Raw genomic sequence first — 23,568 nt, forward strand, 5'->3', positions numbered from 1 at the left:
CGTCACGGCACAGTTTTGCCAAGGTCACCGCCAACATAGACACCTAAGGCTTTCGCCTTAATGAAAACGCTTGCTTGTTAGTCACCGCTGTTGTCTGTGTATTTCTCTTCATCCTGTCATTTAGCGCTGTTTTCTGCCCGTAATCAAAAACCAATCAGCCCAAACGTGTACCCTTCTCCGAGCACTATGCTTGTTAGCATCTCTTGCCGGCCTGTTTGAATATTCGTATTCCTGTCTTCGCCATTCATTGAACACGGCGGATTGCCTCAAGTGCTGCTTCCCGTTTCGACAACGAATGCATTCACCAATCCGTTTAATTTACCATGATCAACAATCGACACATCACCTACGCAAGAGATAAAAATAGCAGCGTATGAACAGGAACGTGTTCGTATCCCGTATATAAGAGGCGTAAGCGAAGCCCTAGTCAATTTCGTTAGGAAGCGTGAAATGCAGATTGCGCATGTGCTGGCACGCAAGCCTAATTATGAACTAGTGATTGTGAGAAATCCGTTCTTATAGAAGATATTTTATTGTGGTTTTCCGTGCGCTGACGGCGAATCGGTCTATATTGTAGGAGTCTAAAATGCTGCAGAGACTTTAAGTAGCTGAACATTGATATCTTCGAAGAGCATGTACTGACAAATGTACCTGCAGAGAATACCAGATATAGAGATCAGATAATTACCTGAGACTAAGCGCGTATCACAGCCAAAAGGAAGAAAGTGGCAACAAGCTTCAATTCTGAAAATTTAGTTGTTCAATACAATCTCACGCCTACTCAAAGCTTCAGACATGTACTTATGACTACTTAAAGAATAAGTAAAGCTGCTTTGAAATAGGAAAAGGTTTTTTATGCGGGAAGAAGGGCTAGTGTTATTCAGCATTTTAAATTATTTCCCAATTGTCAGTGCCACATGGCCGCAATCGCCGTTGAAGTTTAAGTTAAACGGTAAACTTGAGCTAACTAGAACTCTGTTATTTCAAAATATTTGTTAAGCGGAAGATTTCCCCTCGCCTGGTGTCGACTTCGCGTATTTCTGGCCTGCTTTCTCGAAGTAATTTATCTCCGCACTCCATCTATCTCGAAATCCCAATCGCTAAAATGCCCTGCAAGAGTCATTACCCGCAGATTCCCACAATTCGTGCGCGGCTGCGATATCGTCGAAAATGGTGATGAGAACGTACACGTGACCTCCGCAACGTCCAAGCTCACGTTTATTGGCCTTACTCTGCGTTTCTATGTTGGCAGATCCGCGTCCGCTGCCGCCTCTTGGTCATGCGGTAGGTGCTGCACTGGTGCACATAGCACTCGGACAGATTCGCTCCTCAGCAGGGAAATGTGGCCAATTTAAAGCGCAAGCTTTCTCAGGTGACTCACATAGGAAATCTGTCCGTTGGTCTGTTTGTCAGTAACGCGTAATACGATGCGCCCCATGAAGTAAATGAAAAATATATAAGGGAAAAATCAGAAAGGAAAAACTTTGGGGCTGGCAAGTTTCCACCGTACAGCCCCTTGTTCGGAAATTGAGTCTCTTACCCACTGGGCTTTACGCATTTTTTTTGTCACATTACACAACACTAGCACAGAAAAACACATATTGCTGGAATTAGCCAATAGGAACTGCCTTTGCACGATCACGGTAATATTCGCACATGTTTTACAATGTTTCAAATCTTCGAACCATTCAGGCTCTGGGGTTTGAAAGTGGTACACAACTATAATTCTACTGATTCCTTTCTTGCAATACAGCATTATCGGCTTCATTTCTATGTCAGCATTCCGAACTGCCATCCTAGTATGCCAAATGATTTGGAAGCCCAAAAGCATAATGAAGTCAAATGAAATACCATCCTGAATTCCAATTGACATACTATTTTTCTAAGAGTACGTTGTAAGATATTCCACGCTTCCAGAGAGTGAATATATCTGAACGATATGAATGTGTTATACCGGCAAAAGAAAGCAAATGTCAAAGGAAAAGAGGTTCTATGAAGGCTTTGTAGAAAGATTAGGTCATGGTGGAATAAAATCCATCTCAGGGACCACATGCGGGGCCGACTTACAGTCTTTTAGACATCAGGATAAGACCGGTTTTGACAAAATGTATTGCGAAACACGGTGGTCGCCATGATGGGTCTTCCATTATCGCGTTCCTTCCCCGACCGAAATGCCACCAATCTATGAGGGCTTATGCGCTTCTTTTCGCGCAGCACAGACATATAAGATGTCAAAGGGTTGATGAGGATGATATAGAGCGCTCAAATGGCATATGGGTTTCATCGCGGTTGATAATGCTTTAATGCGGATAGATAAGGTGCTAAAGAGCGATAAGGGCGCAGTTATGGTCTGGGCAATACGGATAAAGTTGATGAGAGCCGATAAGTGTTGAAAACTGTTGGATCAATTCCACTAATGTTGATAAGAACTGATAAGGGTTGATAAGGGTTGGATCCTGTCCGATAAGGTTGATAAAAGCAGCATTACGAAACATCGTTCAATCGCACTAATAGACACGGACGAGAAAAAAAGACAAAACTCCGGCGTTCTTGTGGCCCTTCTCTTCTCATCCGTGATTATTTGTGCGCTAAAAAGAAGTGTTATAGTGATATTCACAACCAACTAGCGCAGCGATCCAAGCGGATTGATAAGAACAAATAAGGGCTGATCATACCGGTCGTATTAAGTTTTATAAGATTGATAATGACCCCGGGCTGCGGGGAGACGGAGATGAGAAAGTGGCACATTGAAAAGTAAAATTGTCATCCACGCGAATATAGCACGAAGCTACATTCGGGACATTTCTAAGCGACAAAATGGTTACGCATACTTAAGCAACTCCAGTGCAGTATCTGCATATTTTTGTAAAATTATTTATTCTTCGAATGCCGGTCACTGGCAAACGGTTAAACATCATGCTGAAAGTGAGGTCGTACCCTGAGCCGCATGCATCAGAAGATGCGAATGTGTTATATTTCAAGTAAAGGTTAACTGAGGCAACAATGCCGGTTGTCTGAATGATAGCGCTGTTGCAGATGCGACAAAAAGGGAACTAATTATTGAGTACTAAAAACTGTTGAAATTCTGTTATTTGTTCTCTTCAGCCGTGATCCTCGAGACGTATGGCAACGGCCAAGAATTGCAGACGCAGTGGCTTCGCTAGGGCCTTGCTTCTTGACACAATTATGCTGTGATTAACAGCTCACCTCAAACTAATTATGACTCATTCAGTCCTAAAGCCCTGTTTGATGCAATTCCTAAAATAACAGCGGTTATAATTTCACCTGAAACCATCCGCACTTGTGGATTCTCCTTGCTGGATCTCACATGCTACGTCACCGTGTATACATTTGCGCCCCGCATTTTTTCGTAAGAACGCACAGGCGTGATATAATAGCGGCAATTGGCATTTGAAGTGAAGTTGGCCATGTGCAGCTTGTACCTGCACCCTGTTTTACTGCACTACGGCTGCACAACTCCTGCAGCGTGTCTGTGGTTCAATAGCTGGAGTACGGCCACAGCAGCGACAAGGCCCATGTGAAACACACATCCGTGTTTAATAATAAAACGTGTCGTGTTGTCCATTGCACAAGGCACAGCACAAGTTCGTTCCGAGCCACATCAGAATCATATGCGGGACTAATATTTTGGATTACATCATGACTATATTAACCCATGAAAGCATAATATCTACTCCGCGTGCTGCTACACAGCTTCTGCGACGAGGTTGACTTAAAGTCGAGTTGCCATGATTTTTGGTCTCTTAAAAGGTAATTCTGCTATTGGAACGTCAATAATTGCAGTAGCATATTGCGAGCACACTTTTTTAAATGCTTCAGCTCCTCTCAGAAGTCTTCTCAGCTATAGCTGGCTTTCTGTAGACTAAACTTTCTTAGGCTCTCTCTCACTTCATTGGCTGCATATTTCAAATGCATGAATAACAAAGAAGAGAGCTTCTCGGAACGGCTTACTTTTTTGCCCTGGTGTCATCGAACGCAGCGGGAATTGCGCTTATTTTATTTTCTATTAAAGTAACTCAGCCTAGCCATTCGAAAAGCTTAGGCAGCACAAGCAAGAGAGGCATCGCTGGAGATATTGTTTGGATTGAAAATGATCAGCGCGACAGTCTGGCGTAGAAATCGTCTTCTCTTCTTCTGTCCGGTTATATTCCAGGGCGTATGCGGAATCTCTTTCTTGAAAGCGCACATTGGAACATTGGGCCGCACCAACAATGACAAATAAAAAAAGGCGTGATTTCATGCGCACATTGTTTTATTTTAGAAGCGGATAGCTTTCGTTTGATTTTTTGGCCCGTTTTGTGGTCGATGGACATTCTTGACGGAGGAAATTTACTCTCAGAAAACTGAGTTACCTGGCGTTTTAGCTGCCGAACGCCAATTAGCTGCTCAGGACGCATGGGCTCTGGCGCGACAGCTCTGAGGCTTCTAACGTGTAAATGCTCTGGTTAGGGTTAGCGCGTTGGGGCGTGCCTGCGCCAGCTGGGCTAACAGTTGCGCGGTGCGTTCTTCACCGAACTACGGTACACGTCTCTTTTCGGTATGCGTCGTTTCGTATCGCATGGTAACGGCAGCTTTGCTGGAATGGAATCTGGATAATTGGAAACTGAGTTGTTGGAAAAAGTATCTGGACGCCATGACATCCACTCGTCAGAACAAATGACTCTTTATCAAAGAGGGAATTTAATGTAGATCTGAAGAAAAATGCATCTATGGTTTTGGAAAGGTGCATATAGCTTGAGCCGGAAAGGTACTGCCGACAGTATTACATCAACTGAAAATGACGAATGTTGCAATCTGGTGACGAAGTCAGCTTCAATTCTTTAGTAATGTTGTTTTCTAATGCACATGTGGACGATTTTGTTTGAAAGCACCGTTCGGTACGTAGCGTTACAGAAGCAAACGCACAATAACAAGGTGTGTCTTCACGTGCGCATTACTTTACCTTAAGAACTATGGCTGACCAATGATTCCATTAGGTAGTATTTTTGTTCGCTGCATTCAGGGAGGCTGGCTCTATAAGCCGCGGAGGAAATCATGCAATTTATTGTTAGCCATCAAGCAAATGTCAGTTGTACATATATGTAAGAAAACTCGCTAAACCATTTAAACAATAGTTAGCAACTCTTCTAAAATGCGGCTCTCTTTGTGTCCAAAGTAACGTTTTCATTCTAGGCTATGTTTAGGTCTGAAGGTCAGCATTTATATTTTAGGCCTCTTCTACAGTATTATGAGAGGTTATCGCAGTTTAGACGAATCATTTACAGGTTGCTGATGTTTCACAGCGCCAAAGTCAAGTATCACCGTGTAGAACCATTGCCCCTGCCTAAGAAACACGCCATTTTTCTAAGGGCTTCGTAGGTGACACAGCTGCTGCTTCCTGTAATGTATACTTAAGCAACTATTAGCCGCTGATATCTCCTGGTGGCCTGTGGAGTTTCCTTACAGGAACACTATGCTTTCACATATTCGCAAGAAAACGAGAATCTAGTAGACCTGGGCTAACAGAAGTATTTTTAACACGAACGGTGACGCATGCATCACTGTCTGCAGATTACTTTTTAATTGAGAAGGCGAATTTTAAGCTTTATTATATAGTGTATCTGTTGGAGATTCTATTCTGTTTGCTAAGATTTTGCTGCTTTCGTAATTGTGCATCTAAACGTTTGTACAGGCCCTTAATTTACAGAAATAGGTGTCTAATTAGAGCCTGTATAACCCTAAGCTGGCTTTGTGGTTTGAGTGTGTTTTCTATCCTCTTATTATGTACCATTTTGCCCAGCCACGCATGGTCCTGATTATATGTGAGTTTGCCACGAAAACACAAACGTGTGCTAAAAATTATTTTCAGTGCACATTCACACATGTAGCTTTGGCGCATAAATGAACGTGTCCTGCTCCAGTTGTCTAATGTGTGCTAGCAGTATTAGCTGCTACCGATACAGTTTTACAATAAAGCTGAGATAAGTTGGTTCATCTAAGTTAGCACTGTTCGGTACCTATTCAAGCGAAAATGTTCCCTTGGATATATTGAGGTCCTGCGCCCAGATAAGAGCGAATTTATCATCAACTGCAACGCTTTCTACTGATAAAAAGAAAGACTTTAATTTGTAGCTTTGTAATACAGAATGTTGGTTTTCAATGCTTCTCCTTCTGCAAACTATCCTTCCCCTTGCAGCCTTCCCCAGAAATCGTTTGCTGTGCAAATATATGTTGATCAGTAAGTCAAGGTCAGATTCTTCCTCGAGATAGAGAGTGAAAAAAAAATGAATGTCCACGGGGCAGTTAACTAAAAAAATAAGTACGGCCTATTACCTAGTGCGGAGACGAAGGAATAAAACTTTTCAAATATATGTGTCCCGAAATATGAATTGGCGCAAAGAAATCTCAGGTGGCACACGACAATATCATTACCAAGCACACAGTGGGCACGTCCATTGCGACCCCTGCTTAATTACCCTTTGCTCTGAGAGTTGTCAGCTGTACAGTTACTCTAATGCAGTACGCAAAACCTGCATCTCCGCACTCTAACATAGGCCCAACTATCACTCGCTTTGCTTTTCTTGTCCTTTACTCTTTATTCTTCTGCCTACTTAAGACTCCCCGATTTTTGGGTATTAACCTCCCTGCCTTTTTTCTCACTTTCCCTCTCTAGCGAGGGTAAATACACTGATGTGTGATTGCTCCATCGCTGGACCATTTTTTGTGATGATAAGGCAGCCTTCTAAAGCATTTAAACTTCAATGCAGCGCGCACCTCATAAACAACTTGTTTCCTATACTAGGAAGCTACACGACGAACAACAGAACAGTGACCCAATATATTTTATCAGTGGCGCACGCCACACTGCGGTGTCAATAGATACCTTCGTGCCGATGAATACGCTCATTCTACGCAGGGCATTAGCAGATAGGCTTGAATTTCTTTGCCGAGAATTTACGCAGTAGCTACATTCCCTCCATGACTCTCGATTGTACTTGATGAACTCGTCGACTACCACAAGCACGTACATAGATTCATGGCCTCCTAACTTGAAGACATTCCTACCGCCCCGACTACCATCAGATAGGGGAACTCTGTTGTACCGAATGTGGCTTGCTGAAGCGTTTATGAAGTCATACTCTTTCAGAATCACAATAGCCGAGAGCCTTACATGTGACACTGCCGGTAGCGAGGTGGGCTTTTCGGCAATTTCTCAAATGCTTGCAATCAAATTCTATCAAGGGTCTTACTTCTTTCTCCCCGTTGAGAGAAAGAGAAATCAAATATAACTATATCTTTCATTGTAATGAAGATTCTGAACATCCCTGTTGTCATTGAATTCTTCGCATATAAAACAAAGTAAAAGACTAAATTTCTACGATATAAAGCTTTCTCAATTATCATGGAATGCAGCTATCAACAATATACAAGATAATTGTGTAGCTCCCATCATTCCCTGGATATTCATCACACAAACACCGCAGAATATCTTTATTACTCGTTATACCAGAGAAGCCACCACGGTGCGTGTTCGACAGGACACCTGGAAGTTGAAAAAAGGGGATCATCCAAAGGATTTGTATTCGTTGCGCTGGTGCTGTTGGTATTCGCCAACTGCAAATAGGAGAAACAAGTGATGGCGAAAACGATTCAGTGCTCTTAAAAGCACACGAAATATTCCTGACCTAGGCTAGCGCTTAAAAGCTATAGATCCCTTCTCGTCAAAATCTAAGCACGTAATCTAAAGAACACTCAAACGATTGACGACAGCGCGGCAATCACTTTCATCGAGATATAAAAAAATGGCTCGGGATTAAGAAATTGCGCCCGGATTGGCCAGAAACTAATAAACCGCTAAAGAATGAAGTATTCATGCCTGTTTATCAACGTACATTAGCCAAAGAAAGCAAAGCTGATAAGATACGTGCACAAATTTTGAAGCGTAAATCAGCTGCAGCGGTAAAGTTGATATATTGTCTTAGTCATATACAAGCAAGTGTCTACAGGTAACGCACAAGAAATATATGTTTCTTTAATTTGTAGCAATATACGGCAAGTCGGTTAAAAAAATTTGTGTAAGGCCAGAAAACCGCTTTCCTAACACGGTGCGAGAATGCGAAATTTAGGTCTATTGTGTGCGTGGCTGGTAGCTGCCATCTGGAGCACAGTGACGAACGACCCATTGTTTGCGATAGCAATAGGCGCGCCGGAGGAAAATGTTCTGCGAGAGCGTCTGCGTTCGCCCTTCCCCATATGTCATGCGTAGAACAAAGGCTTTAAACCCAGGCCAGAAATGCCTAAGCCTAAACTAAATCGGGAACAGTAAGCACTATGGGACGTCCTCGTAAAAACTCCACCTGTGAGGAGGGAAAGTGACCAAAGGGGAGCAAAACGAGCGCATATTCAACTCGTGCAATAATGACGCACACACGCGCTGCCGTCACCCTTCCGCGGCCTATGACGGCATTAACCCGTCGATTATGCTGCACCGACCATTACGCCAGCAAATTAAGCGGAACCTCCGTGAACGGGAACTAAATTTTAAAAAAATTAAATTATGGGGTTTTACGTGCCAAAACCACTTTCTGATTATGAGGCACGCCGTAGTGGAGGACTCCGGAAATTTTTACCATTTGGGGTTCTTTAACGTGCACCTAAATCTAAGTACACGGGTGTTTTCGCCCCCATCGAAATGCGGCCGCCGTGGCCGGCATTCGATCCCGCGACCTCGTGCTCAGCAGCCTAACACCATAGCCACTGAGCAATCATGGCGAGTGTGAACGAGAACTGTTGAGGATATGCGTAGCGTTATACGGCAGTCAGCGTGGTGCAGAACGCATCTGCTCGGCAGTTCAAATATATCCGTCTTTCTGCTCGTACTGTTAGGGAATATATAGACAAATAATGCATACTTCATCAAAATAACACAACCGCGCTGATCATTACCACGCATAACACTCTGCACGCCATGGCGGCCTCCATATAACTGTGCACATATCTTGGACAGTTCGCGTTCAGGAAAGTACCACTTTGTTTTCTTCTTAAGTTTCTGTTTTGCGTACGGAGTGTTTGTCTAATTGTTTTAGGCTAACAAAGTGACGCGCGGACAAAAGATCAGCGGATGAGAAAGAAATTTGGCACGTAAGTCGCTTTCTTTTGAAAACACGGTCCGAGCAATCTAGGCTCTACATCTTAATCTACATCTACAAACAAGGAAGGCAGATGAAAACACCCCCATTGCAGTGCTATGACATATGCAAGGAGGCGAGAAATCAATTTACATCTCAGTTTAACACGCGATGGGAACTTTTGGTGCGAGTTCAACACGAAGCCATTGGTGGCCTCCGGGGAAGCTAGGTTGCACCATTGCACCTGGTGTTGCTGACAAGCAACAAACAATATTGCTTAAAAATTTTCTATAACAGATTTTTCTTCCCATCGGATATGCTTAGTGTTCTCGTATTTTGCAAATTTCGCATGAAAAAAATTCTCTCCCTTGGAAGGTGTATATAACGTTAGCCACCGCTGGCTGAAATGTCTCAAATTCCCTCTTCAAATGCAATACTGCGCAACTGTGGCCGGTTGAGGTAAAGAATAATCGAATAATAGCTCTAGCCGCGTCGTCAAAGAAGCTCCTTTAACCATCGCCGGCAGTGCTATCAGGTGATGCACCAGCCTCCTTACCGCGTTACCAGCGCTTCGTTTAATATCTCTAAAATAGAAGTTCCTGAGGGGATTCTGTACAGAAATTTACTCGAGAATAAAGCAATGTTTGTGCAATCGCAAGGTTCATCAATCAATCGCCTTGCCGAAACAAATTGGATAGTTGTTCCCTACTTGTCATATTTCTATCAGTTCAGCAGTCGAAATATTTAGCATTTCTGATGCAGTTTATCTGAAGAAATTTAATTTGTTCAGTAACACACTTGGGCTAGGCGGAGGGCCAACAAGAATGACGACGTATACTATGCTAATGGTACCGCCATTTAGAGAGACCTCTAATGGCAGCCGGAAAAGAGCTTTGTCGTTCAGTTTCTTCGTAACAAATTTATGTTTTCTCCCATAATCGAATTTGACACTCCGAAGCTATCATGTCTTTAGCTTGTTGTAAGTCGCGCGTCGTACTTTACACATTTTCCCGACGGAATGTACCATTAAATAATCATTTAGTTCAATAATCTTCCTTTGCTAGACGGAGGGCCTAGAAGAATACGGATATATGCTGCACTTCCACACATGTGTGTGTGCGCATCACTCACGTCGCTTGTGGTGGTTGTACTTATGTAACGACGGCAACAACTTCGCTGTACATCCACTTTTAAAGGGTGTAATGGAGGTGGATTTTTTTGTCAACATGTTTTTACTGAACACCAGAAAGCACTTCTTAATTGAAGATGGCGCTCATACCACGTGTAAATTATTTACTTTGATAGCTTCTGCCGCAATTTTAAGTACAGCAATCTTCTGTATTATTTGTCAGTACACATATGGTCATTTTGGCATTGCTAAATCATCTCTCCAAAAGTTAGGCGTAATATTTGCGCTGCATCTAATAGGCAGGAACATGCTTACCACAATTGCACTTGCAAGGATTACACCCGGTACACACAGCGAGGCATGTACTAGACCAGGTATCCGCACACCGCTGACTTCTTGGTACTGCATAAAAGAAGATAAAGTCAAAAGATGAGCCTCGAAACTACCTATTTCGTCCAAAATAAGTATACTTATAAATTTCTCCTAAGCTATGTCCATCTTTCTTGGGAGTCCATATAAAAAACTGGGATTTCTTAAATAGATCCGCATGATGGGTCTGGGCCCACACCTATAAAAAGATATATTAATTTTAGTGTATTTAAATGTAGTTTAATGTAGCAGGTTTCCATAAAGCCCATCCCGACGGCACAGGGAAACATGCAGCGTTTGAAGACTGTTATAACTTTGCTGTAATCTCCATATTATAATCGAATTGGCAGCACCCCACATGTGTTAAAAGGAGGTTGTAAGGTAAGTTCTTGCCTCAAAGATTTTAGTTACTTTTCAGTGATCACATATTGGCTACACAACTTCCATGATATGAATTTGTTCCGACGTCTTCAAATATTTGTAACATACTGAATTTGTATAATATTTAACAATAGATAAGTACAGCATCAATGCGAATGTTACATAATGAGTGCATCGCGGTTAGTCCTGATGCAAAAGTTAAGCAATTGCTTTCCGGAAAAGGGTCACTCCGTATTTCTCTAAGCTATTCTGATTGCATCAGCTTAATCATCTTTTTTTCACGTACGTTGTGAGCCCTCTCAAGGAACCACAGCAAGCGCTATTTATGTTTTGCCAGGTCTCCGCATGTTTATCAGTTTGCCGCATTACAAGCTCAAAAATTTGCCGCTTGCGTAAGCGAGCAGACTACTGTAAATAAAATTTCGTGGCGCCTCCGAAACGGGCATTCACCACGGCACGGGAGAGCCGTTCGCGTCAATATAGGTGAAGACATTGTGCTTCAAGAATGCTTACTTGAACTTTTCGAAAATTTGGATATCGCCTAAAGTTACACTCATTCGTATTAGGAATCGCGTTCGAGCGTGCACTTTTTAAAGAGCAAAAATTATTGTTACCTTTGCACCTCAATGAAATCTATTCGATTGTAAAGAGAATTGTGGATATTTTGAGTGACATTCTTTAGACGGTTTTATATAGGTATTTGAAATTTCATCCTTTTATACTATTCAGTTCTACGTTCTTTGTTTGTAGAAATTGATATGAAAAATAGAATATAAAAGCAATTTGAGGAGTAGTGGATGTAGAGACCAACTGATGGGGAGGGAGAAGCATTCAGTTATCTATCTGTATGTCGGAGTTATATCGGGAGGGTTTCAACCATCAGCTGTCTCTTAGCTCATTTCGCGGAAATAAACTCACCGCAATAGTAACGTCAGTACAATGGTCTTTTTCATATTACAACATATGTTTTCTTAGAAATCGCCTATAGCTAGACAGCTGTCCAGGCTTTTTAAATGTGGGTGTATGGAAGAGAGGAACAAACCTTGTGCGATAACTTTTTATGTGGAGGCTTCTAGCTCACGACATACCTGAAATATTTTTTTAACCACTTTAATCCGCATGGTGCCATAGAAAGTTTGAAGCCGAGTATGGGAGCAATTTCGGCTTACGAGGTGTATGCTGCCCTAATTTGAGCGGTAAGTTATTTGTGGTGTCCGCCTATCGTAGCTTGCCCTATGCACCTGATTTTTCAACAGCAAAATACGCATGGTGGGTTTGGTTGTTCGTCAGTTTTGTTTATCTCTATTTGTAAATTTCTTTCCCACAGCGCCACTATACACGCTAAAGGTATATATATATATATATATATATATATACAAGGAAGATGCAGGAAGGGCAATGATGATGTGCGCGTGCTACCGCCGCCCGCTCGCTAGCCTGGACCTACCGGCGTCGTTTTCAGGAGCCAGCTGCCCTCATTAAACGTCGCCAGTGCGCTTTGGACACACGTGACAAACTAGTGGAGGTGATGAGTATTTCCCGCTTATGCCGCAGACTTCTCCTGGGAGCGGTACCACCAGCCCTAGGCCAATAGAGACTGCCGTCCATAGGGCCAGCCGCAGGACCAGCGAACTACCTCCAGAAGACAACACAGCGATTTCAACCACCTCAGCTGGTATGGATAGCGCAATGATGACCCGGTACACATTTCAGAACCTACGGGTTCCAAAGTCATTCGAGACGACGCGTTCGAAGATGTCGAAGATTGGATGGCCGACTTTGAGCGTGTGGCCGAGTACCATGAAAGGGACGGCACCAGTAAACTTATAAATGTATATTTTTGCCTGGAGAACGGCGCACGTTCCAAAACCGTGAGGAGTAACTGACGTCGTGGCCTGAGTTTCGCTGTCAGCTACTAGACACCTACACCAGTTCTCATCGCCGCAAATGAGCAGATCTAGCGATCAAGCCCGCATCCTGCTTTCCAATGAAAGTGCCACCGCTTTCGTCGAGGACATGACGCGCCTCTTCAGACGAGCAGACCCAGGAATGACCGCGGACAAAAAGTTGCGTCACCTGTGGCGCGGAGTGAAGGCGCAGCTCTTCGCTGGTCTTGTCGGGAGCCCTCCGAAGACTGTCGCCGAATTTTTGTCTGAGGCTGTACCTATGGAGAAGATGCTTCAGCAGCGATCGAACTTTTACGAGTGGCAAGTGAACGCAACATCCACTTCCGATATTTTCTTGGCGACCGGAAGCAAGAATGACAATCTCAGAGAACTCATCCGAACCGTTGTGCGGGAAGAAATGCAGAAGACTCATGGCGTGTCACAAGCTACGGTGAGCTCCATTGCAAATGTTGTCAAAGGTGAGGTACACCAAGCGCTCAGGTCCAGCTTTCCCCTGGCTAACACCGCGCCTGCAGCGACTGAACATCGCCGTGCGACCTACGCAGACGCCCTGAGACTCCATGCTTCCTCACCCCCACTCTTTGTTAACGCCTGTATTGGGTTGCAGTTTCACCAGCCCCAACCGGTGCAATACACCGCCGAACGATGCACGCCGCCAGCGTTTCCGCCTCCTCCTCCTGTTGTGCTTCAGCCGGAGCAGCGAGTGCATTATGCCGATGATCGACCCATGAAAAGCGGGTATTGGCAGATAGAGGTAGATGAAAGAGTCCACGAGAAAACTACCTTTGCCACTCCCGACGGCCTCTAAAGATTTCGAATGCTCCCTTACGGCTTGTGTTCAGCTCCAGTTACGTTACAGCGAATGATGGGTACTGTCCTCGCTGGACGGAAGTGGCAGACTTGTCCAGTGTAGTTTGATGCCGTAGTAGACTTTTCTGAAACATTTGAGCAACATCTTCCTCGCTTGCGCAATGCGCTAGAAGCGATTCAATCGGCTGATTTCACGCATAAACCAGAAAAGAGCCACTTTGGCTATGAAGAGCTGAAGTTTCTCGGGCACGTCGTAAGCGCCAGAGGAGTCGGACCTGATCCCGAAGAGCTTGCCGCAGTAAGATCATTTCGTTCTCCAGCCGATAAGAAGGCCGTGTGGTGTTTCTTGAATGTTGTGTTCATATAGGAGGTTGTGGCCAAGTACTGCACCAGGGTGGCCAATCCTACTCTGGTGAGGGAGTGCGTTGCCGGTTCTGGTCACCGGGATCAGGCCACACTTCAGGCCTGTTTATGCAATTTTATCAACACGCGTATCTTTTTTTTTAAAGCCGGTGGGAAATTGCTGGCACCAGGGTTCGAAACACGGACCTCTTGCACGCGTGGCGGGCGTTCTACCTCTACGCCACCGCTGCGCCCAGAGTCGACAGAATCAAACGCTTTCTCGTAATCAATGAAAGCTAATAAAAGCGTTAGTTATATGCCGCACATTTCTCTATCACCTGATTGATAGTGTGAATATGGTCTAAGGCTACTCAACAATAGACCATAGTCACACTATCAATCAGGTGATAGAGAAATGTGCGGAATATAACCAACCCTTATATATAGCTTTCATTGATTACGAGAAAGCGTTCGATTCTGTCGAAACCTCAGCAGTCATGGAGGCATTACGCAACCAGGGTGTAGACGAGCCATATGTGAAAATACTGAAAGATATCTATAGCGGCTCCACAGCCACTGTAGTCCTCCATAAAGAAAGCAACAAAATCCCAATAAAGAAAGGCGTCAGGCAGGGAGATACGATCTCTCCAATGCTATTCACAGCGTGTTTACAGGAGGTATTCAGAAACCTGGATTGGGAAGAATTGGGGATAAAAGTTAATGGAGAATACCTTAGTAACTTGCGATTCGCTGATGATATTGCTTTGCTTAGTAACTCAGGGGACCAATTGCAATGCATGTTCACTGACCTGGAGAGGCAAAGCAGAAGAGTGGGTCTAAAAATTAATCTGCAGAAAACTAAAGTAATGTTTAACAGTCTCGGAAGAGAACAGCAATTTACAATAGGTAGCGAGGCACTAGAAGTAGTAAGGGAGTACATCTACTTAGGGCAGGTAGTGACGGCGGATCCGGGTCATGAGACGGAAATAAGCAGAAGAATAAGAATGGGCTGGGGTGCGTTTGGCAGGCATTCTCAGATCATGAACAGTAGGTTGCCGTTATCCCTCAAGAGAAAAGTCTATAGCAGCTGTGTCTTACGAGTGCCCACCTACGGGGCAGAAACCTGGAGGCTTACGAAAAGGGTTCTACTCAAATTGAGGACGACGCAACGAGCTATGGAAAGAAGAATGATAGGTGTAACGTTAAGGGATAAGAAAAGAGCAGATTGTGTGAGGGAGCAAACGCGAGTTAATGACATCTTAGTTGAAATCAAGAAAAAGAAATCGGCATGGGCAGGACATGTAATGAGGAGGGAAGATAACCGATGGTCATTAAGGGTTACGGACTGGATTCCAAGAGGAGGGAAGCGTAGCAGGGGGTGGCAGAAAGTTAGGTGGGCGGATGAGATTAAGAAGTTTGCAGGGACGACATGGCCACAATTAGTACATGACCGGGGTTGTCGGAGAAGTATGGGAGAGGCCTTTGCCCTGCAGTGGGCGTAACCAGGCTTATGATGATGATGATGATGATGATGATGATGATAATGATGATGGTGTTTCTTGGCTCTTTTGCGTACTATCGCCGTTACATTGAAGGCTTCTCCCAGAAAGCGGAACCCCTGACTCGCCTTACAAGGGATGACACGCCATTTCCCTGAACGAATGAGCCAACAGGAGGTATTTGCTGAACTACGGCAACGCGTGCAGTCAGCACCCGTCCTAGCACATTTTTAAAACGACGATGACACCGAGGTACTACATACTGATGCCAGTAACATCGCTCTTGGTGCAGTATTCGTCCAACTTCAAGACGGCAATGAAAGAGTAAGAGCATATGCTAGTCGCTCCCTGTCCTATGTCGACGTGAACTACTCTACCACAGAAAAAGGGTGTCTCGCGTTTGTGTGCCCGATCACGAAGTGGCGCCCTTATCTCTACGGCCGTCATTTCAAAGTGGTGAAAGACCACCATGCCCTATGTTGGTAGACAAACTTACGCGACCGTTCAGGACGACTGGCAAGGTGGAGCTTGCGGCTACAAGAATGTTACGTCACGACCGTTCACAAGTCTGGCCGCAAGCACGAAGAACCTGACACACTGTCGCGTGCACCTGCCGAATCTGTTAATCGAGAGTCAGAGGACAATGACGGCTTAATTCCTGGATGTCATTACTGTCTAGCACTTGGTAAGAGGGTGGCGTGACGACACTGAAATTTGACCTGTTGTCGATCATTTAGAGGGCCGGCCAACCATTTCACGCCATCTATGTCGCGTATTCACGTCCTTCTGTCTGCCAGACAACGTGCTTTACAAGAAAAACGGCTGTTCGAATGAGCGAGGCTACCTCCTGGTGGTTCCAAAAGACTTTCGCGACGACATTCTTTTCGCTTGCCATGACAAGCCCACGTCTGGCCAATTAGGCTCCTTACGAACACTTACCAGAGTTCGCGAGATGTATTACTGGCCTGGGCTTTGGGCAAGTGTCAAACAGTACGTTAAAGGCTGCCCCGAATGTCCGCGGCGAAAGTCACCGTCATTGAAGCCCCGCCGGGTTATTGCAACCCATCGAACCACCTCATAAGCCATTCGACCAAGTCAGATTGGACATTCTTGGGCCTTTTCCTTTGTCAACCGACGGCAAGAAATCGGTGATTGTCACGACTGACTATTTAACCCCCTGTACCGAGACGGAGGCGCTCCCACGAGCGACGGCTTCTGAGGTAGTGCTGTTTTTCATGTGCCACATTGGATTGCTTCATGGTGCCCCGTCCACTGTAATCACAGACCGAGGGACGGCTTTCACAGCAGAGCTGATGGACGAAATTTTTCAGTTGAGCAACGCTAGGCATCCAAAGACTATTGCTTACCATCCGCAGTCCAACAGACTTACGGAGCGCTTAAACAAGACCATCACGGACATGATCTCTATGTACATCGATGTGCAGCACAAAATGTGGGATTATATCTTGCCTTACGTAACCTTCACATATTATACCACCGTGCAAGAAACGACGCGCTTTACACCATTTCGTCTCCTTTACGGCCGCGAAGTTCAGACGATGCTGGACGCTATGCTGCCGCGTCAAGACTTCGAGCGCTTAACTACTGACGATGAAGAATTTGCTCAGCGCGGTGAGGAAGCTATTACCCCGGTGACCACGTCTGGGTGTGGACTCCTGTTCGCCGCCGTGGCCTTTGTGAAAAGTTGCTCAGCCGGTATTTTGGCCCATACAATGTGCTGCGCTGCATATGTGACGTGAACTACGAAGTCGTTCCGGGCAGTGTGGCTCAGAAGGGCAGCGGATTGGGCGAGTTGGTGTTGCATGGTAACTATAAATTCAAACAGCGCTAAACGACAGCACCAGAATGAGGAGCGCCGTGTTTGTCTCCTCCTCATTCTGGTCCTGTCGTTTAGCGCTGTTTGAATTTATAGTGTGGCTCAAACACGGCGTAGACAACAACCAAGCCCTGACACCGTTCACGTCGCACGCATGGAACCGTATATCGCCCGTTCGTAATTATTTTTTATTTATTTGCGCTCATATGTGCAGCTAATGTGGTTGTGTCTTTCTTGGGTATGTCGCTCTATTCTTTGCGCCAGCATCTCCCTTGACCACGTTATTGCTTCCATTACACTGCTTTTTAACCATCGAACCAATTGTCTTATCGTGGGAGGGGGAAATGCCACCTGCAGTAGGGGGTACAGTGCAAAAGAAGAGTCAGAAAGGACAAGAAGGAAGAAGTGTGCGTGGTAATCCCGCCCGCTCGATAGCCTGGTGCCACCGCCGCCACCACCGCTGTTTTTCAGAAGCCAGCTTGCCTCATTAAACGTCGTCAGTTGTCTTTGGAGACACTTGACAATACATATCGGTGTTTCAGCTGTGCGCTCATGCGGCAATCTTCTGCTTCGCTCAGCTGTCCATTGGAATTGTTCAACTTGAAGAGGCTGAAACAATATCACCACGGCGCCTATTCTAACGCCGTGTGATGCTAGAGCAAACGCAGCCAGGAGTCCTCCGTATCGTACTTAACGTTCCCCTAGGTACCCGTCAAGCGTAACGCTTAGGAGATGAATGTGGATAGGAAAGACTGGCGCTCATCTGGCGCTTTTCCTTTGTTGTTGGAGCACTTCACGCTAGACAGCTACAACAACCACTTGCGACTGCTCGCCCAGTTTCGGTTACTCGTGAAAAAGCTGAGCCTGCCGACAGGCGCGAGGGCGACTGTGTTCGCGCACCGACCCATCCTGCAGGCAGTGCCCTGGACAGACGTCAGCCTTGCTATTTCGTTTAACGATATTGAGTGCAATAAAATAAGTTGAAGTACAGGTTCAGCCAACGCGTACATCACCGCGCTGAATCCTTGCGTCGCGGACACATGTGCACGGGATATTTGTTTACATATGGCGCACGCATCTACAGAGGGAAAAAAACAAGAACTGGTGGGAACGGACGGCAGCTTAACAAAATCGTGGCATTGCTGAGTACGCATCAAAGAGAAATGCGAGCATGGAATAGACGCCAGCAAGCAATCTACGTGCGTAACAATTTGCATTGTGCGAAGTAGCGCAGACTTCGTCCTCCGTGAACGGTTGGTTAATAATTGCTGCGCGCATGAAATAACAACAGTGGATAAATGTATCAGCATCATTTTGCTCAACAGCGATGTCGTCATCCTATGTTGACCGCGCTTACTACGATGTCTTTGTCGATGGCTTCCAAGTTATGTGCGCACCGTCCTGGTCTATGGCTGGCGTGCGCATATCGCCAAGGCCATCTTTCGTCACTTAGCTGGAGGCGATGACATCGAAGTGAAAGCTCGCAGCACCATCGCTGCTTCTGCTGCTCAAAAACACATCGTGTTTGACGTAGTAGTTCTGCGGAAACCCACAAGGTGGAGAGAAGTAATTAATAAAGGGAAAATCAGACATCCACCCGCTCGTAGCAATTGCTACAAAGGAGACCCAAGGGTTTCCTTTGTAGCAATTGCTATTTAATTGCCCTTTATTAATTACTTCTCTCCACCTTGCGGGTTTCCGCAGAACTACTATGTCAAACATTTGCCTTTGCTTCGTGTTGTCGACAAATGCGGTTTCGCCCTGCCATCTGCTAGCCGCCTGTTTAGCTCAGATAGTAAAGCGGCGACGCCGAAAAGTCGGTGGTTCCGGGCTCGAGACACGGACCAGGACGAATTTTTCTTCAACTGTGACGCTTTTCTTTCGAGGAACCCATATGGGTTTCTTTTGTAGCAATTGCTACGTACGGGTGGATGTCTGATTTTCCCTTTATTAAAAACAGATCGATTGCTTCATCCAGAGAAGGTGGCGTTGTATAAGACATGGCACGTGATATCTGGAGCAAATACGGCAACAAATGGCAGCTATGCTCCAACCGCACGTGGTGCGGTGGCTGATTCTGTAGCAGACGATGCCTCTGTTGTATACCGCACATGACGTCACACATGGCTCGGCATTAAGGCGTTGGCCACCTCGGGACGTCGGTTTAGAGCTGGTTAGTTCTATCACTCATTTTGGACAGAAATGTGATTTGCCGCTAAATTTTTCATGTGTGTAGCCATAAAATACCCGCCACCCCAATTTCTTGCGGAAAACCGCAAAATGTTGGGTGGCCCTTTCATGCTCCCTTTAAAGTTCCGATGTCGTGAAGCGTTGGCGAAAGGCCTGGATTTGGATTAGCAAAGTTCACATTATCTAACTTGAATTGTGATGCAATAGATCGGAAGGCGTCATCACAGAGAGACGTGCTTTTGTTTATTTGTCATAGAACAAGTACAGATAATTGTGAACAGAGTCGCTGTATATATTCAACTGGTCGATTAACTGCGACTACATTCGGTGCATGGCCGTGCTGATGTGTATAGGAAGAATACGTTGGTGTTATATCCCTACTAAAGCATCTTGCGTGAAAGCGCATGATATTTAAAGCGAAACAGGAACACAAATGCGCAAGGAAATACCCTTCACAGGATGGTGTTTCTACAACTAGCTCAATCGGTTACGTAACTCTGTGCTAATAATTTCTTCACTTCCTTTTTAATCCCCATAATGTTTACAGGTGCCGACTTGCTTTGCACTGCTGTGCGGTGCTCTGAAATGGCCATGGGAACATGCTAGCATTCCCTTTCTTTTGAACGGTCACATGGAACAGAACAATATTCATTTAGGCTAGAGGTACACACTTGAACTAGGAAAGAAGTGCGCCAACTAAGACCATCACGAGCGGCACAACGACGCTTCTCCTAGGCCGTTCTCCCTCTCGTGAATGTCTTAGTTGGCGCACTTCTTCCCTATTTCAAGATGACATGGAAATACAAATGTATTCTCTCTATATTCACGATGCAATTTGGGCGTAAAGCTTCATACTTACCGCATTTGCACTGACACCAGCCAGTCCTTCTCAAGCAACTGACCTGGCAGTCGTTGCCGCATCTTGGCATGTAACAAGGGACATCCTCTGAAATAATAAAATATGAAAGTCCCCGAAACGTGTATTGTTGTTCTGCTAGAGACGTATGTTTAAATTTGTGCTTTCGTGAACCCTATACTAAAGGAATGGCTTTGCGAGTCCTGGTAAATGTTTTATGTGACTTAGCTGCCACATGTCCGGGGCTATCAAAGTAAAATTTAGTGTCCGCACTTCTTTCCTTCCTCTGCTCTCGGGTGCAACGCTTATTAACGTTATTTTTGCCGTTTTATAGCAGTTACATTGACATTGCTAAGGATTTGCGACTAATCACTGCGTGAACATAATCGCGCTTTTAGCACTCGACTTTTTGTTGGCAAAGAAAACATTGCCCGTGGTGATGCTTGCAATAAAGTATGCAAGAGACGTCTTCCTAGGATGCGGAATTGTTTTGCGGGTAGATTTCCTGAATTTTCCTTTTTTTCTGTTTTATGCTATACCGCCTTTCGGAATAGTCTCAAACTTTGCCATTGCCATATTAAGACACCCATTTTCTGTGCTTCAGAGAGAAAATAGCTAAATAATTGTAGGACATTACTGCTGCAATTATTATTTGTAAAAAAATTGTAATTAAGCTTGGTCCCCGTCTATGACGTGGTCGTTCAGTTTATTAGGTGACATCAAAAAATTAAACCAACTGTGGCGCCCGCTGGGGGGCGGAAGTTATTCTGCTCACAGCCCTTTCCCAGACTATGTATCTACAAGGCAAATATAGAAAAAAAATGTTTTTTTTAATAATTAGGTAATTTTGTCCCGCATAAAAGTATGTGAAAGCTCTGAATGAAGCATGTAAACCACATTATTTGCGCACATCTAGGAAAAAGCTCTTGTCGGGGCTAGCCGCTATGCGCGTGAACTCGAGCAAACTGAAAGCGCGTGTAGGCTTAGACGTGCAAATGCATGAACTAGATGTAAAGTTCTCACGACAGTAGCAACTGCAAGTGTCTCGAGGATTCGGACAGACTAGTCGTTGTGGACTTGGGCATGCGGGCCTCAGACAGTCCTGATCCGCTGCAACGAGAAAGTTAATGAAATGCATTTGGGTTAGATGATATGCAAAGTGTTATAGGCAGCAGAATCTAACAACAGCAACAGTCATCATGAGCGCTCCAAAATATACTCCATCCAAATGTCACATGTGACGGGTAACTCATCATATTGTACTCGACTTGGAGCGTGGCTACTACTGGATCCCGTTGCGCAAGCTTTAAAATTCACAGTAAATGCGTGATGGCGAATTACGGCTGTAAACTTTCATCTTGCTTGATGTCAGCAACATTGGCACAACGAGCTAGAATTTCTTTAGTAACATTTCCCATCCTTGATAGTCGAACACAAATAATATCAATGTGCAGTCCGCACGCTTATATGCTAATTCAGCCGAAACGTATGATTTTCTTGTCGGGAACGCCGTGTGTCTATATATTTTGCAACTTACATCGGCAGAACAACTTTTTCTTCTGCAGATAGAACTACTGACGGCGGGCCAGGGTTTAGGGTAACATTAACTTATGGAACAGAAACAAACATCACAAATTTCGCTTCTATTTTCACAATAATTCGTTTGTAATGAGTTGTCGCTACATTTCAAGTGAACTGTGAGCTTGACTATACAGCTTTGGAGACTCGCAACAATGACACGTTCAACGCAAGCAGCCTGTTAATTGAGTGTTATACTTGGGAAGAGTTGAGTCTTAAACGCGTAATAATAGGCAAGGCTTTGTTACTTGCCTACTTTTCTCCCATAACAAAGGTGCCGCTTCACTATAAAGATTATATGTAGCACAATAAAAATAGATGGTAGATTTCACAGAATAATGGTAGATTTCTTAAAGAATAAAAGTTTAAACCTGCCCCCGTTTCAAGTGAATTTCATTTGCCAGAACACTTCGAGCAAGAGAAACTACCCACTTTCCATTACATTTCACTTCCCAGAACGTCTCAACAGTTAAGCACACTGAACTCTTTTTTTTTAAGTAACGTAGCCTTGCCATAGAATAACTAAAACTCTTTATTTGTTTACACTTCATTCTTTTAACTGATGCTAATATTTAATTAGTTTAGCTCGTTTGTTGTAGCACTAATAAATTTTGCAAACTGCCTGAAACGATGAATTGGCACTTGCTTTTCTTACGATGAATATAAGAACTCACCCATAAATCGTATCGGTCGCACAAACCAAGATAAAAACTCATAAAATTTCTGATTCTTCAAATTGAATGTCCCGTGCTTATATTGGCTCATAAACATATAGGTAATACTTCCTACGTTCTTATATTCTTGCACATGTTGTTTTCTATAGGTGATTATGACGTTGCGGAAAGGTTTTTTTACTGCATTTGCTTTGTTTTTATTTATATGAATATTTTACCTATTAGTCAATCTTACTGTTTTGTGTTTGTCGAAATTTTCATTTCATACCACCATACTTTCTTATGATTGTAAGTCTTGATTATTGAAACTAAAAAAGGCTGTGAAATATTCATATGGCGAATTTCTTTCACTGCTGTCTTCAGCACGCTGCAGCTTATGTCACTCATGCTTACACGCAAATAAAGCAACTTGGAAAAACGCGCTTACTAGTTCATTAAAACTAGGCGACTAACAGCTAATTCATTTTTTGCGAGATAGACGCCCAAAGCATTGATTGAGGTATGGGACCATGCACCTAAATTCAGGCAGGCCTGATGCTCTTGCGGTTTTTTAATGCTTCTGTGTTTGTTCTCTGTTAAATTATTCATAACATGATCGCATTAATTTAAGATAAATGCATTTGGCTGTCACCATGGTCTCCCACATTAAATTTGTTTAATGGTTATGTAAGGAATAGATCTTTCTCGTAAGATGATCTGTCTCAAGGATAGCTACACGAAAAAGTTTTGGATGAACAACAATGTTTACTTACTGTATAAGACGCCATTTTTTTGGACAATCCTACCTGCAAATCACAATAGATTAGTAATTGCAAACAAATACATCAAGTTCATGACTTCACTGTATTCTTTTACCGGAAACAAAGTC

General features: G+C 44.2%; 1 long non-coding RNA gene across 1 annotated transcript; it reads right to left on the bottom strand.

Annotated features, from left to right (window-relative positions):
* Positions 1 to 7,494: 7,494 nt before the first annotated feature.
* On the bottom strand, positions 7,495 to 23,489 carry LOC126533828 (uncharacterized). The gene is made up of 5 exons (XR_008612929.2): positions 23,453 to 23,489; positions 21,472 to 21,558; positions 20,452 to 20,538; positions 10,573 to 10,659; positions 7,495 to 7,614 (listed from the first exon to the last, which is right to left on the bottom strand). It is a non-coding gene; the product is annotated as an uncharacterized lncRNA (long non-coding RNA).
* Between the last annotated feature and the right edge of the window lie 79 nt (positions 23,490 to 23,568).

The sequence above is a fragment of the Dermacentor andersoni genome, chromosome 7, assembly GCF_023375885.2.
Source record: "Dermacentor andersoni chromosome 7, qqDerAnde1_hic_scaffold, whole genome shotgun sequence".
Classification (NCBI taxonomy): Eukaryota; Metazoa; Arthropoda; class Arachnida; order Ixodida; family Ixodidae; genus Dermacentor; species Dermacentor andersoni.